The sequence below is a fragment of the Oncorhynchus tshawytscha genome, linkage group LG13 (assembly GCF_018296145.1).
Source record: "Oncorhynchus tshawytscha isolate Ot180627B linkage group LG13, Otsh_v2.0, whole genome shotgun sequence".
Taxonomy (NCBI): Eukaryota; Metazoa; Chordata; class Actinopteri; order Salmoniformes; family Salmonidae; genus Oncorhynchus; species Oncorhynchus tshawytscha.
The window spans coordinates 8,366,626-8,384,293 of NC_056441.1; the positions used below are offsets into that span (position 1 = coordinate 8,366,626).

General features: G+C 42.5%; 1 protein-coding gene and 1 pseudogene across 2 annotated transcripts in view; both read left to right on the plus strand.

Moving 5' to 3' along the window:
* Positions 1-6,592: 6,592 nt before the first annotated feature.
* Positions 6,593-8,082, plus strand: LOC112247210 (annotated as a pseudogene).
* Positions 8,083-15,693: 7,611 nt separating this feature from the next.
* LOC112247212 (regulator of G-protein signaling rgs-7-like) overlaps positions 15,694-17,668 on the plus strand; it is a 28,756-nt gene continuing 26,781 nt past the window's right edge. The window contains exon 1 of one of the 2 annotated variants that reach the window (XM_042295115.1): positions 15,694-15,835. The gene's annotated coding sequence lies outside the window, so the exon portion shown is untranslated. The other variant, XM_042295114.1, reaches the window with a different exon arrangement.

The following is a 17,668-nucleotide window of genomic DNA, read 5'->3' on the forward strand; positions in this document are numbered from 1 at the left end:
CCTCTGTAGTTCAGTTAGTAGAACATGGTCCCCTGTAGTTCAGTTAGTAGAACATGGTCCTCTGTAGTTCAGTTAGTAGAACATGGTCCTCTGTAGTTCAGTTAGTAGAACATGGTCCCCTGTAGTTCAGTTAGTAGAACATGGTCCTCTGTAGTTCAGTTAGTAGAACATGGTCCCCTGTAGTTCAGTTAGTAGAACATGGTCCTCTGTAGTTCAGTTAGTAGAACATGGTCCTCTGTAGTTCAGTTAGTAGAACATGGTCCTCTGTAGTTCAGTTAGTAGAACATGGTCCCCTGTAGTTCAGTTAGTAGAACATGGTCCCCTGTAGTTCAGTTAGTAGAACATGGTCCTCTGTAGTTCAGTTAGTAGAACATGGTCCCCTGTAGTTCAGTTAGTAGAACATGGTCCTCTGTAGTTCAGTTAGTAGAACATGGTCCCTGTAGTTCAGTTAGTAGAACATGGTCCCCTGTAGTTCAGTTAGTAGAACATGGTCCTCTGTAGTTCAGTTAGTAGAACATGGTCCCCTGTAGTTCAGTTAGTAGAACATGGTCCTCTGTAGTTCAGTTAGTAGAACATGGTCCCTGTAGTTCAGTTAGTAGAACATGGTCCCCTGTAGTTCAGTTAGTAGAACATGGTCCTCTGTAGTTCAGTTAGTAGAACATGGTCCTCTGTAGTTCAGTTAGTAGAACATGGTCCCCTGTAGTTCAGTTAGTAGAACATGGTCCTCTGTAGTTCAGTTAGTAGAACATGGTCCTCTGTAGTTCAGTTAGTAGAACATGGTCCCCTGTAGTTCAGTTAGTAGAACATGGTCCTCTGTAGTTCAGTTAGTAGAACATGGTCCTCTGTAGTTCAGTTAGTAGAACATGGTCCTCTGTAGTTCAGTTAGTAGAACATGGTCCTCTGTAGTTCAGTTAGTAGAACATGGTCCTCTGTAGTTCAGTTAGTAGAACATGGTCCTCTGTAGTTCAGTTAGTAGAACATGGTCCCCTGTAGTTCAGTTAGTAGAACATGGTCCCCTGTAGTTCAGTTAGTAGAACATGGTCCTCTGTAGTTCAGTTAGTAGAACATGGTCCCTGTAGTTCAGTTAGTAGAACATGGTCCCCTGTAGTTCAGTTAGTAGAACATGGTCCCCTCTGTAGTTCAGTTAGTAGAACATGGTCCCTCTGTAGTTCAGTTAGTAGAACATGGTCCCCTGTAGTTCAGTTAGTAGAACATGGTCCTCTGTAGTTCAGTTAGTAGAACATGGTCCCTGTAGTTCAGTTAGTAGAACATGGTCCCCTGTAGTTCAGTTAGTAGAACATGGTCCTCTGTAGTTCAGTTAGTAGAACATGGTCCCCTGTAGTTCAGTTAGTAGAACATGGTCCCCTGTAGTTCAGTTAGTAGAACATGGTCCCCTGTAGTTCAGTTAGTAGAACATGGTCCCCTGTAGTTCAGTTAGTAGAACATGGTCCCCTGTAGTTCAGTTAGTAGAACATGGTCCTCTGTAGTTCAGTTAGTAGAACATGGTCCTCTGTAGTTAGTAGAACATGGTCCTCTGTAGTTCAGTTAGTAGAACATGGTCCTCTGTAGTTCAGTTAGTAGAACATGGTCCTCTGTAGTTCAGTTAGTAGAACATGGTCCTCTGTGGTTCAGTTAGTAGAACATGGTCCCCTGTAGTTCAGTTAGTAGAACATGGTCCTCTGTAGTTCAGTTAGTAGAACATGGTCCTCTGTAGTTCAGTTAGTAGAACATGGTCCCCTGTAGTTCAGTTAGTAGAACATGGTCCTCTGTAGTTCAGTTAGTAGAACATGGTCCCCTGTAGTTCAGTTAGTAGAACATGGTCCTCTGTAGTTCAGTTAGTAGAACATGGTCCCCTGTAGTTCAGTTAGTAGAACATGGTCCTCTGTAGTTCAGTTAGTAGAACATGGTCCCTGTAGTTCAGTTAGTAGAACATGGTCCTCTGTAGTTCAGTTAGTAGAACATGGTCCTCTGTAGTTCAGTTAGTAGAACATGGTCCCCTGTAGTTCAGTTAGTAGAACATGGTCCTCTGTAGTTCAGTTAGTAGAACATGGTCCCCTGTGGTTCAGTTAGTAGAACATGGTCCCCTGTAGTTCAGTTAGTAGAACATGGTCCTCTGTAGTTCAGTTAGTAGAACATGGTCCTCTGTTCAGTTAGTAGAACATGGTCCCTGTAGTTCAGTTAGTAGAACATGGTCCTCTGTAGTTCAGTTAGTAGAACATGGTCCTCTGTAGTTCAGTTAGTAGAACATGGTCCTCTGTAGTTCAGTTAGTAGAACATGGTCCTCTGTAGTTCAGTTAGTAGAACATGGTCCTCTGTAGTTCAGTTAGTAGAACATGGTCCTCTGTAGTTCAGTTAGTAGAACATGGTCCTCTGTAGTTCAGTTAGTAGAACATGGTCCTCTGTAGTTAGTAGAACATGGTCCCCTGTAGTTCAGTTAGTAGAACATGGTCCTCTGTAGTTCAGTTAGTAGAACATGGTCCTCTGTAGTTCAGTTAGTAGAACATGGTCCTCTGTAGTTCAGTTAGTAGAACATGGTCCTCTGTAGTTCAGTTAGTAGAACATGGTCCTCTGTAGTTCAGTTAGTAGAACATGGTCCTCTGTAGTTCAGTTAGTAGAACATGGTCCCCTGTAGTTCAGTTAGTAGAACATGGTCCTCTGTAGTTCAGTTAGTAGAACATGGTCCTCTGTAGTTCAGTTAGTAGAACATGGTCCTCTGTAGTTCAGTTAGTAGAACATGGTCCTCTGTAGTTCAGTTAGTAGAACATGGTCCCTCTGTAGTTCAGTTAGTAGAACATGGTCCCCTGTAGTTCAGTTAGTAGAACATGGTCCTCTGTAGTTCAGTTAGTAGAACATGGTCCTCTGTAGTTCAGTTAGTAGAACATGGTCCCTGTAGTTCAGTTAGTAGAACATGGTCCCCTGTAGTTCAGTTAGTAGAACATGGTCCTCTGTAGTTCAGTTAGTAGAACATGGTCCCTGTTGTTCAGTTAGTAGAACATGGTCCTCTGTAGTTCAGTTAGTAGAACATGGTCCTCTGTAGTTCAGTTAGTAGAACATGGTCCCCTGTAGTTCAGTTAGTAGAACATGGTCCTCTGTAGTTCAGTTAGTAGAACATGGTCCCCTGTAGTTAGTAGAACAGTTAGTAGAACATGGTTAGTAGAACATGGTCCTCTGTAGTTAGTAGAACATGGTCCTCTGTTCAGTTAGTAGAACATGGTCCATGGTCTGTAGTTCAGTTAGTAGAACATGGTCCTCTGTAGTTCAGTTAGTAGAACATGGTCCCCTGTAGTTCAGTTAGTAGAACATGGTCCCCTGTAGTTCAGTTAGTAGAACATGGTCCTCTGTAGTTCAGTTAGTAGAACATGGTCCTCTGTAGTTCAGTTAGTAGAACATGGTCCTCTGTAGTTCAGTTAGTAGAACATGGTCCTCTGTAGTTCAGTTAGTAGAACATGGTCCTCTGTAGTTCAGTTAGTAGAACATGGTCCCCTGTAGTTCAGTTAGTAGAACATGGTCCTCTGTAGTTCAGTTAGTAGAACATGGTCCTCTGTAGTTCAGTTTGTAGAACATGGTCCTCTGTAGTTAGTAGAACATGGTCCCCTGTAGTTCAGTTAGTAGAACATGGTCCTCTGTGGTTCAGTTAGTAGAACATGGTCCTCTGTAGTTCAGTTAGTAGAACATGGTCCTCTGTAGTTCAGTTAGTAGAACATGGTCCTCTGTAGTTCAGTTAGTAGAACATGGTCCTCTGTAGTGACAATAGATGACAATAGATATTGACAAAACTGATGTATGTCATATGATAAATGACATATGTATAAAAATATAGCGTATTTTTACTCACAATCATCATTAGAAAACAGTCACCTTCAATGAACGTTGTTCTGTCACCTTATAATGAACAGTGAGAGTCAAGGATGCTTGCTTGGCCCCCTACAGTGTTTTGCATATTAATTTTACTTTTGCACATTAGGTAAGTGACTGCACTTATCTAAATGAAGGCCTCTGTGTAGAGTCCCCCCCATGCCAGGCATGTGTCCCTACTGCTTCATCATTGTAGGATATATGGGGGGAGAGTCAGCTCAAGGGATTGGAGGTAATATCGCATGGTTATAGTTAATGCAGTTTTTCTTCTGTGTACACTAGCTGTTTGGCCTCCCAAATGGCAACCTACAGTATTCCCTATATAGTACACTAGTTTTGACCAGGGCCCACAGTGATCAGAACCCTAAGCAGTACACCATGTAGAGAATAGGGTGCCATTTGGGATTGTAGGGTCGTCGCTCTGACTAAAGACCAAGGCCAATTCCAAGTGGCAGACCGTACCCGATACACATCTACTCGCCGATCGGCCCCGACAACGGTAGAGATGAAAAAGACCCTGGCACATCCCAGCCACTTCCCCTTTCCCAGCACACAAGATAACACTCCAGAGGGCCCTTAAATGGCAGAACATCCACTTATAAATGTTCTATCCAGGACAGGATGGCACCGTGACAGCTAGGGTGCCCGCCAAATGGCTCTCGCTCTCTGCTCTTAAAGGACAGAATCCAGACTAGTCATGTGGAATCAGGAGGACATTCTTGTTAACACCAATAACCTTTACGTAAGGATCTGGGCCGGGAGGCAAAAAGTGTACTGATGATCATTCTGCGCTGTAGAAATGTTAAATTGTGTAACTTCTCTCTTTTTGGACACCCCTTCAAATTAGTGGATTTTTTCTATTTTCAGCCACACCCATTGCCGACAGGTGTATAAAATCGAGCACACAGCCATGCAATCTCCATAGACAAACACTGGCAGTAAAATTACCTTACTGGAGATCTCAGTGACTTTCAATGCGCCACCTTTCCAGCATGTCAGTTCTGTCAAACTTCTTCCCTTCTGGATCTTCCCCGGTCAACTGTAAGTGCTGTTATTGTGAAGTGGAAACATCTAGGAGCAACAAAGTGGTAGGCCACACAAAGTGGTAGGCCACACAAGTGGTAGGCCCTGAAGTGGTAAGCCACACAAGCTCACAGAACGGCACCGCCGAGTGCTGAAGCGCATAAAAATCATCTGTCCTCGGTTGCAACACTCACTACAGAGTTCCAAACTGCCTCTAGAAGCAACATCAGCACAAGAACTGTTAGTTTCCATGGCACCGGGCAGCCGTACACAAGCCTAATATCACCATGTGCAATGCCAAGCGTCGGCTGGAGTGGTGTAAAGCTTGTTGCCATTGGACTCCAGAGCAGTGGAAACGCATTCTCTGGAGTGATGAATCACGCTTCACCATCTGGCAGTCCGATGGATGAATCTGGGTTTGGCGGATACCAGGAGACCACTACCTGCCACTACCCCTGGCTAACTACTTCCTTAGCTGATCATTTGATAATCTGTCATTGTATACCATAGTATTATCTTGTTTTTATAATAAATCTTTGTTTTATAAAATAATATTACCATCTCTGAGATTTTGAATCTTACTTATAATTGCGACAGGAATAATTGCGACAGGAATAATTGCGACAGGTATAATTGCGACAGGTATAATTGCGACAGCTATAATTGCGACAGCTATAATTGCGACAGGTATCAAACAAGTCCATAGGGTTGAGAGTGCTTGATGTGTCTGGGAATCCGTTGGACATCTCAGTCTTCACAGGAAGTGTTTTTCCAAACCTTCAGAAGTTAAACTTAGCCTACTGTGGCCGTAATGGAAGCGTGCAATGGGATGTGGCAGACCGGTCTTTTCTGAGGAACGTGTCGAGTCTTGACATGAGTAGTTTCCACATGTCTCTGGAGGTTATGAGCATGTTGCTGCGGAGCATCGACTCCCTGTTAGAATCTCTGACACTTTCTCATTTAGGAATAGAGACGTCTGCCTATACAAAAGTCCTCGCCAATATTGCCTGCCACATACCTACGTTGAGAATACTCCAATTTAGATATAACAACATCAGTTTTGTTTCTGAGGAACTCCTGCAGTCCTGCACCCAGATGACAGCTCTGGGAATGCAATATAATAATATGATTGATCTGTCTGACTCTTCATTCTGGCAAATGAAGCAGCTGCGAAAACTGGAATTGGGACACAACATGCTTTCACCTGTGCTAAAAGGCACAAGCAATCTCCCCACCTGGGATGTCCTGGATCTCAGCTTCAATAGAATCAATCAACTAGAATGCTCAGATTTTGCCAATAAAACTGGACTCACATAACTCTTCCTTCACAAAAACAAAATCCCTCAATTTGAAAGCTGTGTTTTCCAGGATGTGAAGTCCTTAAAGGTCCTAAACATTGGAACAAACCAAATGCTGGCCTTGAGTGATGCTTTCAATAATGGTTTTCAAAAACTTGAGATCTTGGATTTGCGAGGCAATAAACTAAGTTCTGTCAGAAAAGAAGACTTTAACAGCTTACAATCACTCAAGGAATTGCTTTTATTCAAAAAATCTAATTAGCAGCTTAGAAGATGTCGGCATTTGAGGTGATGGTCAACCTTTAGAAGCCTTACTCTTTCAGCAAATAGAATCAGTCAAACTGAAACTAGAGACCGGGTGTTCAGAGGACGAACACGCTTAACCAGCCTCAGTATTTCTTCCAATCACATCAAACATGAAACACATGATAAACCCCCAATTGAGGTACCTTGACATCAGCAATAATGTGTTCTCAACCCTCACTCCAGAGCTGTTTCTTCCAATGCCAATCAAATCAGCAGACTATATCTGTCCAAATCTCAACTTCAGTCTTTGGATTTCCTCATACTAGCCAATCTATCTCAAGTTGCATTTCTGCTGTTGGAAAACAACCAGATTAGAGAGATCAATGAGATACGTTCTCTCCCTGCCGTAACGTCCTTGAAAATGAATAATAACCCTTTCATATGTGACTGTAGAAATCCTTGGTTCATCCAGTGGGTGTAGGACAATAAACCAAACACAAGTTGGTGAAGCCCATGACTATAACTGCAGCTATCCAGACCATCTGAGGGGCACTAAACTGTTGGACCTTGACACCCGTCCGAGTTCAGTAGACGTAGGCTTCTTCTACTTCCTGTCCACCACATCTCTGGTCCTCCTCACCCTGCTGGGGTCCATCATCTCTATTCCTTCTTCTTCTTCGTGGCATTTCTCTACGACACCAAGCGGAGGAACAGGCGTGCAGCTTATCAGTATGATGCCTTCGTCTCCTACAACACCCACGATGAGCCCTGGGTCCCGAGGGAGCTTCTGCCAGAGCTGGAGGGGCAGTAGGGCTGGAAGTTGTGTCTGCAACACCGGGACTTCCAGCCAGGCAAACCCATCATAGAAAACATCACAGATGCCATCTACGGGAGCCGCAAGACCATCTGTGTGATCAGCCGTCTCTGTCTGGAGAGTGAGTGGTGCTCCAGAGAGATACAGGTGGCCAGGTGGGTCTAACAATCTTCAATTACAGTTATAAGAATATGTTGACGATAAATACACAATGCAGAGGATGGAAGGACTAAAAACTAGAGTACTAATGTTCAATAGGGAATTGTAAATATGAGTTGGGTTTCCTGTACATTGAGTCTGGAGCAGGATACTTGTTATTTGGCCATTGGCCCAGTTGTACTGCAAGGACTAAACCCCATGCTAGGGTGGGGGGTTATAAAATGGTATCCTGTCCCTTTGTTCTGTAGAGAATAGCGGAGGACAGGGGAGACTGAATATCTACCTCCCAGCATAACATGTATGATTTGTCCTTCTCAAATAAATATTTTTTTCTCCCCCTGATTTGCTTTGGAGTTTGTGTTATTGAAGAGTAACATCAACTGCTAACACAGTACACATAAACACATATACTGTACTTCATAAAGGCTTTCTACTTTACTCTCCAGCTTCCGTCTGTTTGACGAGCAGAAGGATGTGTTGATCCTGGTGTTTCTGGAGGAGATCGCAGACCAGCAGCCCTCTCCCTACCACCGCATGAGGAGGCTGCTCAAGAGACAAACCTACCTCAGCTTGCCCAGAGCTGGGGAGTACACCGGGGTCTTCTGGCAGAAACTACGGGTGGCTCCGGAGACCAGGGACTGCCCTGCTGAGCAGAACCCAATCCTCACTGGGGTGGAGAGATGGTGACAGAAATAAACTAAATGTACTAACCTTTAACCTATATGTTCTGAACTTCATCAGACATGTTATGATATAAACATGACTGAACGTTATTAAGAAATACTAATGCATCTTATATAATTACAAATTCAGCTAATTTACTTGCGTATAGTTACATGCCTACCCAGCTAGCAAAATATTGAACCAAATGTGAAGTGGGCCAATGACTGCAGATGTGTTGCTATTATAAGTTGGCTCTCAGGGTCATTTTTTAGCTTAGCTTTGCCTAATATCATTGGTGTTTTGTCTTCTTCGAGTAAGATAAAATGTACAATTATTATGACAAATAGTGTCCTACCTTATTTTTGTTGTTGTTAATTTGTCAAAATCCTTTTGACTCGTAATGTTTATGATGAATACAAGTTTATAATAGTCACACCTTTGTCAGTTATGCTTCATTTGAACTAGCAAGCCAGCTAGCTAATGCTAGCTACCTGACAAGCTAATGAAGATAACTATTGCTAGGTTGCTGACAAGCTAATGAAGCAAAACACTCAGATGAAGATAACTAACTTAGCTAGCTGGTTAGTTTGCTAGATTCAATTCATATGATGATCTTGATATAATTTTAGCTACACACACTACCCTTACAGACTCTGTAATAAACAGTGGGGCTTGAACCACCAATGATTACAAGGCAAGCAGGATGATGCAGACCTCCAAGAGCTGTAGCACAGAGTGCGCTTACACACAACAGGACTCCTTCTGACGTAGAGTGGCAAATCCACCACTAGAGGGTGCGCCATCCCCATAAATGTCAGTGAGTGTACAAAAACATTAGGAACACCATCCAATATTGAGTTACAACTCCTTTTGCCCTCAGAACAGATCCAATATGCCGGGGCATGGACTCTACGCGGTGACAAAAGTGTTCCACAGGGATGCTTGCCCATATTGACTCCAATGCTTCCCACAGTTATATCCAGGTGGCTGGTAGACCATTCTTCATACACAAGAGGAAGCTGTTGAGCATGAAAAACCCAGCAGCGTTGCAGTTCTTGAGTTACTCGAGACGGTTGCCATGCCACCCACTACCATATCCCATTCAAAAGGCACATACATCTTTTGTCTTGCCCATTGACCCCCTGAACGTCACACCAACATACACAATCCATGTCTCAATTGTCTCAAGGCTTAAAAAGCCTTCTTTAACCTGTCTCCTCCCCTTCATCTACACTGTTAAAGTGGATTTAACAAGTGACATCAACAAGGGATCATAGAGTTCACCTGGATTCACCTTGGTCAGTCTATGTCATGGAAGGAGCAGGTGTTCCTAATTTTTTGTCCACCCAGTGTATAACATCAAGAGAACCTGTCTGAACATGGACATTTAACCACAAGTACAATGATTATAGACTTCTGACATGCTGTGAACACTGTATGTGGTGTTGCCTGCGGGAATACTGTTGAAATACTCTCAGGGACTGTAGCTACAGCCTGAGGTTCCTTATACTCAGCCACCTGCACAAAAACTGGGATATACAGTTTCCCTGAGGGAAAACGTGTGTTAAGTATTTAAATGACATTGTATTCTATTGCGTGAAACACTGATTAGTGTTGGGTAACATTTGGATAAGGAGCATCAGGGATGATATCACTAAACTGTTGAAGAAACACTGTCAGAGCTGTGTTGTTGAAGAAACACTGTCAGAAGATAGAGGAAGATCATCAGGGACTCCCAGCCACCCGAGCCATGGCCTGTTCTCCCCGCTTCCTTCACTCAGAGCATCATGGCAGACTGGCCAATAGCTTTTTACCCCGAGACCATAAGGCTGCTGAATAGCCACTAGGCGGCTACCTGCTCCGCATGTCCAGCTCTGAGGGGTGGCCAGTCCTCTTCTGGCTGTGCCGGGTGGAGATTATAACAGAACATGACCAAGATGTTCAAATGTTCATAAATGACCAGCATGGTCAAATAATAATAATCACAGTAGTTGTCGAGGGTGCAGCAAGTCAGCACCTCAGGAGTAAATGTCAGTTGGCTTTTCATAGCCGATCATTAAGAGTATCTCTACCGCTCCTGCTGTCTCTAGAGAGTTGAAAACAGCAGGTCTGGGACAGGTAGCACGTCCGGTGAACAGGTCAGGGTTCCATAGCCGCAGGCAGAACAGTTGAAACTGGAGCAGCAGCACGGCCAGGTGGACTGGGGACAGCAAGGAGTCATCATGCCAGGTAGTCCTGAGGCATGGTCCTAGGGCTCAGGTCCTCCGAGAGAGAGAAAGAAAGAGAGAATTAGAGAGAGCATACTTAAATTCACACAGGACACCGGATAAGACAGGAGAAGTACTCCAGATATAACAGACTGACCCTTGCCCCCTGACACATAAACTACTGCAGCATAAATACTGGAGGCTGAGACAGGAGGGGTCAGGAGACACTGTGGCCCCATCCGATGATACCCCCGGACAGGGCCAAACAGGAAGGATATAACCCCACCCACTTTGCCAAAGCACAGCCCCCACAACACTAGAGGGATATCATCAACCCCCAACTTACCATCCTGAGACAAGGCCGAGTATAGCCCACAAAGATCTCCGCCACGGCACAACCCAAGGGGTGGCGCCAACCCAGACAGGAAGATCACGTCACTGACTCAACCCACTCAAGTGACGCACCCCTCGTAGGGACGGCATGAAAGAGCACCAGTAAGCCAGTGACTCAGCCCCTGTAATAGGGTTAGAGGCAGAGAATCCCAGTGGAGAGAGGGGAACCGGCCAGGAAGAGACAGCAATGGCTCCAGAGCTTTCCGTTCACCTTCACACTTCTGGGCCAGACTACACTCAATCATATGACATACTGAAGAGATGAGTCTTCAGTAAAGACTTAAAGGTTGAGACCGAGTCTCCGTTTCTCACATGGGTAGGCAGACCCTTCCATAAAAATTGAGCTCTATAGGAGAAAGCCCTGCTTCCAGCTGTTTGCTTAGAAATTCTAGGGACAATTAGGAGGCCTGCGTCTTGTGACCGTAGCGTACGTGTAGGTATGTACGGCAGGACCAAATCAGAAAGATAGGTAGGAGCAAGACCATGTAATGCTTTGTAGGTTGCAGTAAAACCTTGAAATCAGCCCTTGTCTTAACAGGAAGCCAGTGTAGGGAGGCTAGCACTGGAGAATTATGATCAAATTGGTCGGTTCTAGTCAGGACTCTAGCAGCTGTATTTAGCACTAACTGGAGTTTATTTAGTGCTTTTTCTGGGTAGCCGGAAAGTAGAGCATTGCAGTAGTCTAACCTAGAAGTAACAAAAGCATGGATACATTTTTCTGCATCGTTTTTGGACAGAAAGTTAAATTTTTTGCAATGTTACGGAGATGGAAAAAGCTGTCCTTGAAACAGTCTTGATATATTCGTCAAAAGAGAGATCAGGGTCCAGAGTAATGCCGAGGTCCTTCACAGTTTTATTTGAGACGACTGCACAACCATCAAGATGAATTGTCAGATTCAACAGAAGATCTCTTTGTTTCTTGGGACCTAAAACAAGCATCTCTGTTTTGTCAGAGTTTAAAAGTAGAACTTTTGCAGCCATCCACTTCCTTATGTCTGAAACACATGCTTCTAGCGAGGGCAATTTTGGGGCTTCACCATGTTTCATTGAAATGTACAGCTGTGTGTCATCCGCATTGCAGTGAAAGTTAACGTGATGTTTTCGAATAACATTCCCAAGAGGTAAAATATATAGTGAAAACAATAGTGGTCCTAAAACGGAACCTTGAGGAACACCGAAATGTACAGTTGATTTGTCAGAGGACAAACCATTCACAGAGACAAACTGATGTCATTCCGACAGATAAGATCTAAACCAGGGCAGAACTTCTCCGTTTAGAGCAATTTGGGTTTCCAATCTCTCCAAAAGAATGTGGTGATCGATGGTATCAAAAGCAGGACTAAGGTCTAGGAGCACGAGGACAGATGCAGAGCCTCAGTCTGATGCCATTAAAAGGTCATTTACCACCTTCACAAGTGCAGTCTCAGTGCTATGATGGGGTCTAAAACCAGACTGAAGCATTTCGTATACATTGTTTGTCTTCAGGAAGGCAGTGAGTTGCTGAGGACACGCTTTTTCCCAAAAAAATTGAGAGGAATGGAAGATTCGATATAGGCCAATAGTTTTTTTATATATATTTATAGATTTTATATTTTCTGGGTCAAGGTTTGGCTTTTTCAAGAGAGGCTTTATTACTGCCACTTTTAGTGAGTTTGGTACACATCCGGTGGATAGAGAGCCGTTTATTATGTTCAACATAGGAGGGCCAAGCACAGGAAGCAGCTCTTTCAGTAGTTTAGTTGGAATAGGGTCCAGTATGCAGCTTGAAGGTTTAGAGGCCATGATTATTTTCATCATTGTGTCAAGAGATACAGTACTAAAAGACCCTAGTGTCTCTCTTGATCCTTGGTCCTGGCAGAGTTGTGCAGACTCAGGACAACTGAGGTTTGGAGGAATACGCATATTTAAAGAGGAGTCTGTAATTTGCTTTCTAATGATCATGATATTTTCCTCAAAGAAGTTCATGAATTTATTACTGCTGAAGTGAAAGCCATCCTCACTTGGGAGACTATCTAATTATTCAATTCAATTCGAGGGGAATTATTGGCATGGGAAACATAGGTACACTTCAACTATGACAGACAAAATTAGAAAAGAAAATCCAGAAAATCACATTGTAGCATTTTTTATGAATTTATTTGCAAATTATGGTGGAAAATAAGTATTTGGTCAATAACAAAAGTTTCTCAATACTTTGTTATATACCTTTTGTTGGCAATGACAGAGGTCAAATGTTTTCTGTAAGTCTTCACAAGGTTCACACACTGTTGCTGGTATTTTGGTTAGGAACAGCAGAATACTGATTGATATCTGAGGACTCACACTTCCCTGACCCACCGTTCACTACAATATTTTTGATCAGAATCACCTTTATTTGCCAAGTACAATTACACATCCTCCGAATGTTACCTGGTGATATGGTGCTGCTAGACAACATCCTCCGAATGTTACCTGGTGATATGGTGCTGCTAGACAACATCCTCCGAATGTTACCTGGTGATATGGTGCTGCTAGACAACATCCTCCGAATGTTACCTGGTGATATGGTGCTGCTAGACAACATACTCAGAATGTTACCTGGTGATATGGTGCTGCTAGACAACATACTCAGAATGTTACCTGGTGATATGGTGCTGCTAGACAACATACTCAGAATGTTACCTGGTGATATGGTGCTGCTAGACAACATACTCAGAATGTTACCTGGTGATATGGTGCTGCTAGACAACATACTCAGAATGTTACCTGGTGATATGGTGCTGCTAGACAACATACTCAGAATGTTACCTGGTGATATGGTGCTGCTAGACAACATCCTCCGAATGTTACCTGGTGATATGGTGCTTAGACAACATACTCAGAATGTTACCTGGTGATATGGTGCTGCTAGACAACATACTCAGAATGTTACCTGGTGATATGGTGCTGCTAGACAACATACTCAGAATGTTACCTGGTGATATGGTGCTGCTAGACAACATACTCAGAATGTTACCTGGTGATATGGTGCTGCTAGACAACATCCTCCGAATGTTACCTGGTGATATGGTGCTGCTAGACAACATACTCAGAATGTTACCTGGTGATATGGTGCTGCTAGACAACATATCAGAATGTTACCTGGTGATATGGTGCTGCTAGACAACATACTCAGAATGTTACCTGGTGATATGGTGCTGCTAGACAACATACTCAGAATGTTACCTGGTGATATGGTGCTGCTAGACAACATACTCAGAATGTTACCTGGTGATATGGTGCTGCTAGTGATAGACAACATACTCAGAATGTTACCTGGTGATATGGTGCTGATAGACAACATACTCAGAATGTTACCTGGTGATATGGTGCTGATAGACAACATACTCAGAATGTTACCTGGTGATATGGTGCTGTTAGTGATAGACAACATACGCAGAATGTTACCTGGTGATATGGTGCTGCTAGTGATAGACAACATCCTCCGAATGTTACCTGGTGATACTAGACAACAGAATGTTACCTGGTGATATGGTGCTGCTAGACAACATCCTCAGAATGTTAGTGATATAGACAACATACTCAGAATGTTACCTGGTGATATGGTGGTGCAGAATGTTACCTGGTGATATAGACAACATACTCAGAATGTTACCTGGTGATATGGTGTGCTAGACAACATACTCAGAATGTTACCTGGTGATAGACAACATACTCAGAATGTTACCTGGTGATATGTAGACAACATACTCAGAATGTTACCTGGTGATATGGTGCTGCTAGTGATAGACAACATACTCAGAATGTTACCTGGTGATATGGTGCTGCTAGACAACATACTCAGAATGTTACCTGGTGATATGGTGCTGCTAGTGATAGACAACATACTCAGAATGTTACCTGGTGATATGGTGCTGCTAGTGATAGACAACATACTCAGAATGTTACCTGGTGATATGGTGCTGCTAGACAACATACTCAGATGTTACCTGGTGATATGGTGCTGCTACTGATAGGCAACATTTAGAGACAGACTACAAGCAAAGGAGTTTAAACAAAGTTTACATACATTGTATACAACTAGTTAGAGTGAGCATAGATCTGTCAAAGAATGAACAGATAGAGTGGGTATATAGTTGATATGTTTTTTTATTTATCTGTTATATTACCAGGTAAGTTGACTGAGAACACCTTCTCATTTACTGCAATGACCTGGGGAATAGTTACAGGGGAGAGGAGGAGGATGAATGAGCCCAATTGTAAACTGGGGATTATTAGGTGACCGTGACAGTTTGAGGGCCAGATTGGGAATTTAGCCAGGACATCGGGGTTAAACACCCCTACTCTTAAGATATAAGTGCCATGGGATCTTTAGGGACCTCAGAGAGTCAGGACACCTGTTTAACATCCCATCCGAAAGACGGCACTCTACACAGGGCAGTGTCCCCAATTACTGCCCTGGGGCATTGGGATATTTTTTTAGACCAGAGGAAAGAGTGCCTCCTACTGGCCCCCCAACACCACTTCCAGCAGCATCTGGTCTCCCATCCAGGAACTGACCAGGACCAACCCTGCTTAGCTTCGGAAGCAAGCCAGCAGTGGTACGCAGGGTGGAACACTGCTGGCTATAGAGTGAGTATATGGTTGATATCCAATAGGTATATGGTTGATATTCCGTGTATTTGCAGTATCAGTATGACTATATCTAAATGCAGAGCGATGAACAGCGTAATGCAGTATAGTGCAGTTATTTAGAGTACAGTTCAGAGATGGCATGACACCATGTGCAAAGTCCTTTGTTGGCCAACATTGTTAAAACCAAAGATATGGATAATAAAAACGTACTGTTCAAATAACAAAATAAGATAATTTTCAAATTATTGAAGTTAATTTGAACATTTTATTCAATATAAACAACTTGTTTTGAATGATCTTCCATTCCGTCACTGACACTGACATTATTAAAATAGCTCAGGCAGCTACAGAAAAGTTCCCTCCCTTCGGTAATTCCATTCAAAGTAAGCTTCCTAAACCCCGGGGAGTTCAGAAGTGTTTTTCCGCGACACACCTAAAATATGTGAATGATGTTGTATTGTACAGAGCGCTTCAAGAGACAACACGGCAAGCTGAGACGGAGTTGTGGGTGGCAACACAGACAATGGGCGTTTCTGGTTCATGCAAGTGTGAGATTTAAAAAGGTCTGAATGAAGTTTGAGACAGAGAAACTTTCTTGGTGCTTGTGATTTCGTTTCGTCTTACTGTATTCATAGATATTCAGTAACACATGCAGCGTCAGGACTTTGTTGATTATTGAGAGCACTCGGTGGAGAGAGAGAGAGAGAGAGAGGGGGCATCCGCGACTCCGTGTCTTGACACGGGTGTAATCATTAGTACAAAACGGTTTGCAACAGGAACCATTTACTACAAACGAAAACGTTTCGCATTAAAACGAGACTTTCTATTGGACAAAATCCAGCTAGGTCTCTCCCCGTTTCGTTCCGTTTGCTTCCGTTTTGGTTCCTAGTTAACAATACACAACAGGCAATGCTCTGACGTCACAAGTGAGACTCTCAACTAAAGCACGCCTAATCGAATATATATATATATATATATATTATGGTTCAATCAGTGGATATACTTCCCGGGACAGAGAACTCTTTGTTTGGAGCCAAAATCATGAAAGCACAGGTGGCAGAGTAACCGCAGGACATCGAGGTAATACATTTTACCCCGGCTCTTTTCTGTTGTTGTTAGATTTACTGCAAGGAATTCAACTCCCCTCCTGTGGGACATAGATAATACTTCTGTTTAAAGTTCTCAGCGGCAGTCTCAACAGTTATGTAATGCCTTCTAGACAGCCCAAGTTCAACATTTGAGTTATACACAGCATAAACACTGACATGTGTGGTTATCACGTTAATACACAATTAAAACACCAAGTTAAAAACATAATTAAACATGATAGTATGGAGAATACATGTTGCTGTTTAAATCAGTTATATGATAGTATGGAAATAAATGTTGCTGATGATAGTATGGAGAATAAATGTTGATGTTGATAGTATGGAGAATAAATGTTGATGTTTAAATCAGTTATATGATAGTATGGAGAATAAATGTTGATGTTTAAATCAGTTATATGATAGTATGGAGAATAAATGTTGATGTTTAAATCAGTTATATGATAGTATGGAGAATAAATGTTGATGTTTAAATCAGTTATATGATAGTATGGAGAATAAATGTTGATGTTTAAATCAGTTATATGATAGTATGGAGAATAAATGTTGCTGTTTAAATCAGTTATATGATAGTATGGAGAATAAATGTTGATGTTTAAATCAGTTATATGATAGTGTGGAGAATAAATGTTACTGATGATAGTATGGAGAATAAATGTTGCTGTTTTAAAGTTATATGATAGTATGGAGAATAAATGTTACTCTTCACATCAGTCATATGTCATTTAGATGTGGGTCAAGTTGCAGGAAGACCATTTCACTCAAATCAATATTTCAAGTCAGTCGAATCAGTAAAAATCTGCTGAATTCAAATCAGTAGAATCAGTAAGAAATCTGCTGAAATCAAATCAGTAGAATCAGTAAGAAATCTGCTGAAATCAAATCAGTAGAATCAGTAAGAAATCTGCTGAATTCAAATCAGTAGAATCAGTACAAATCTGCTGAATTTAAATCAGTAGACTGGCATGACTACAGTTCATCACATTTTTGCAGCCAAGGGGCCAACACATTAATGTTAATATGTCTCTCATGTCAGTTGAAAACGAATAGGTGGTTTCAATATGTCACATATGAATATCAGAAAAAAAAGCTCTCGTTAACCCACATTGCATGTAGAGTGGACTTGACAGCATTGGACATAGCCGTTGTTATCATACATACTGCAGCTGGTCTGACTGAGGATCTACATCCCAAATGGCACCCTATTCCCTACATGGTGCACTACTCTATGGGCCCTGGTCAAAAATAGCGCACTATGTAGGGAATAGGGAGCCACTTGGGACATAGATC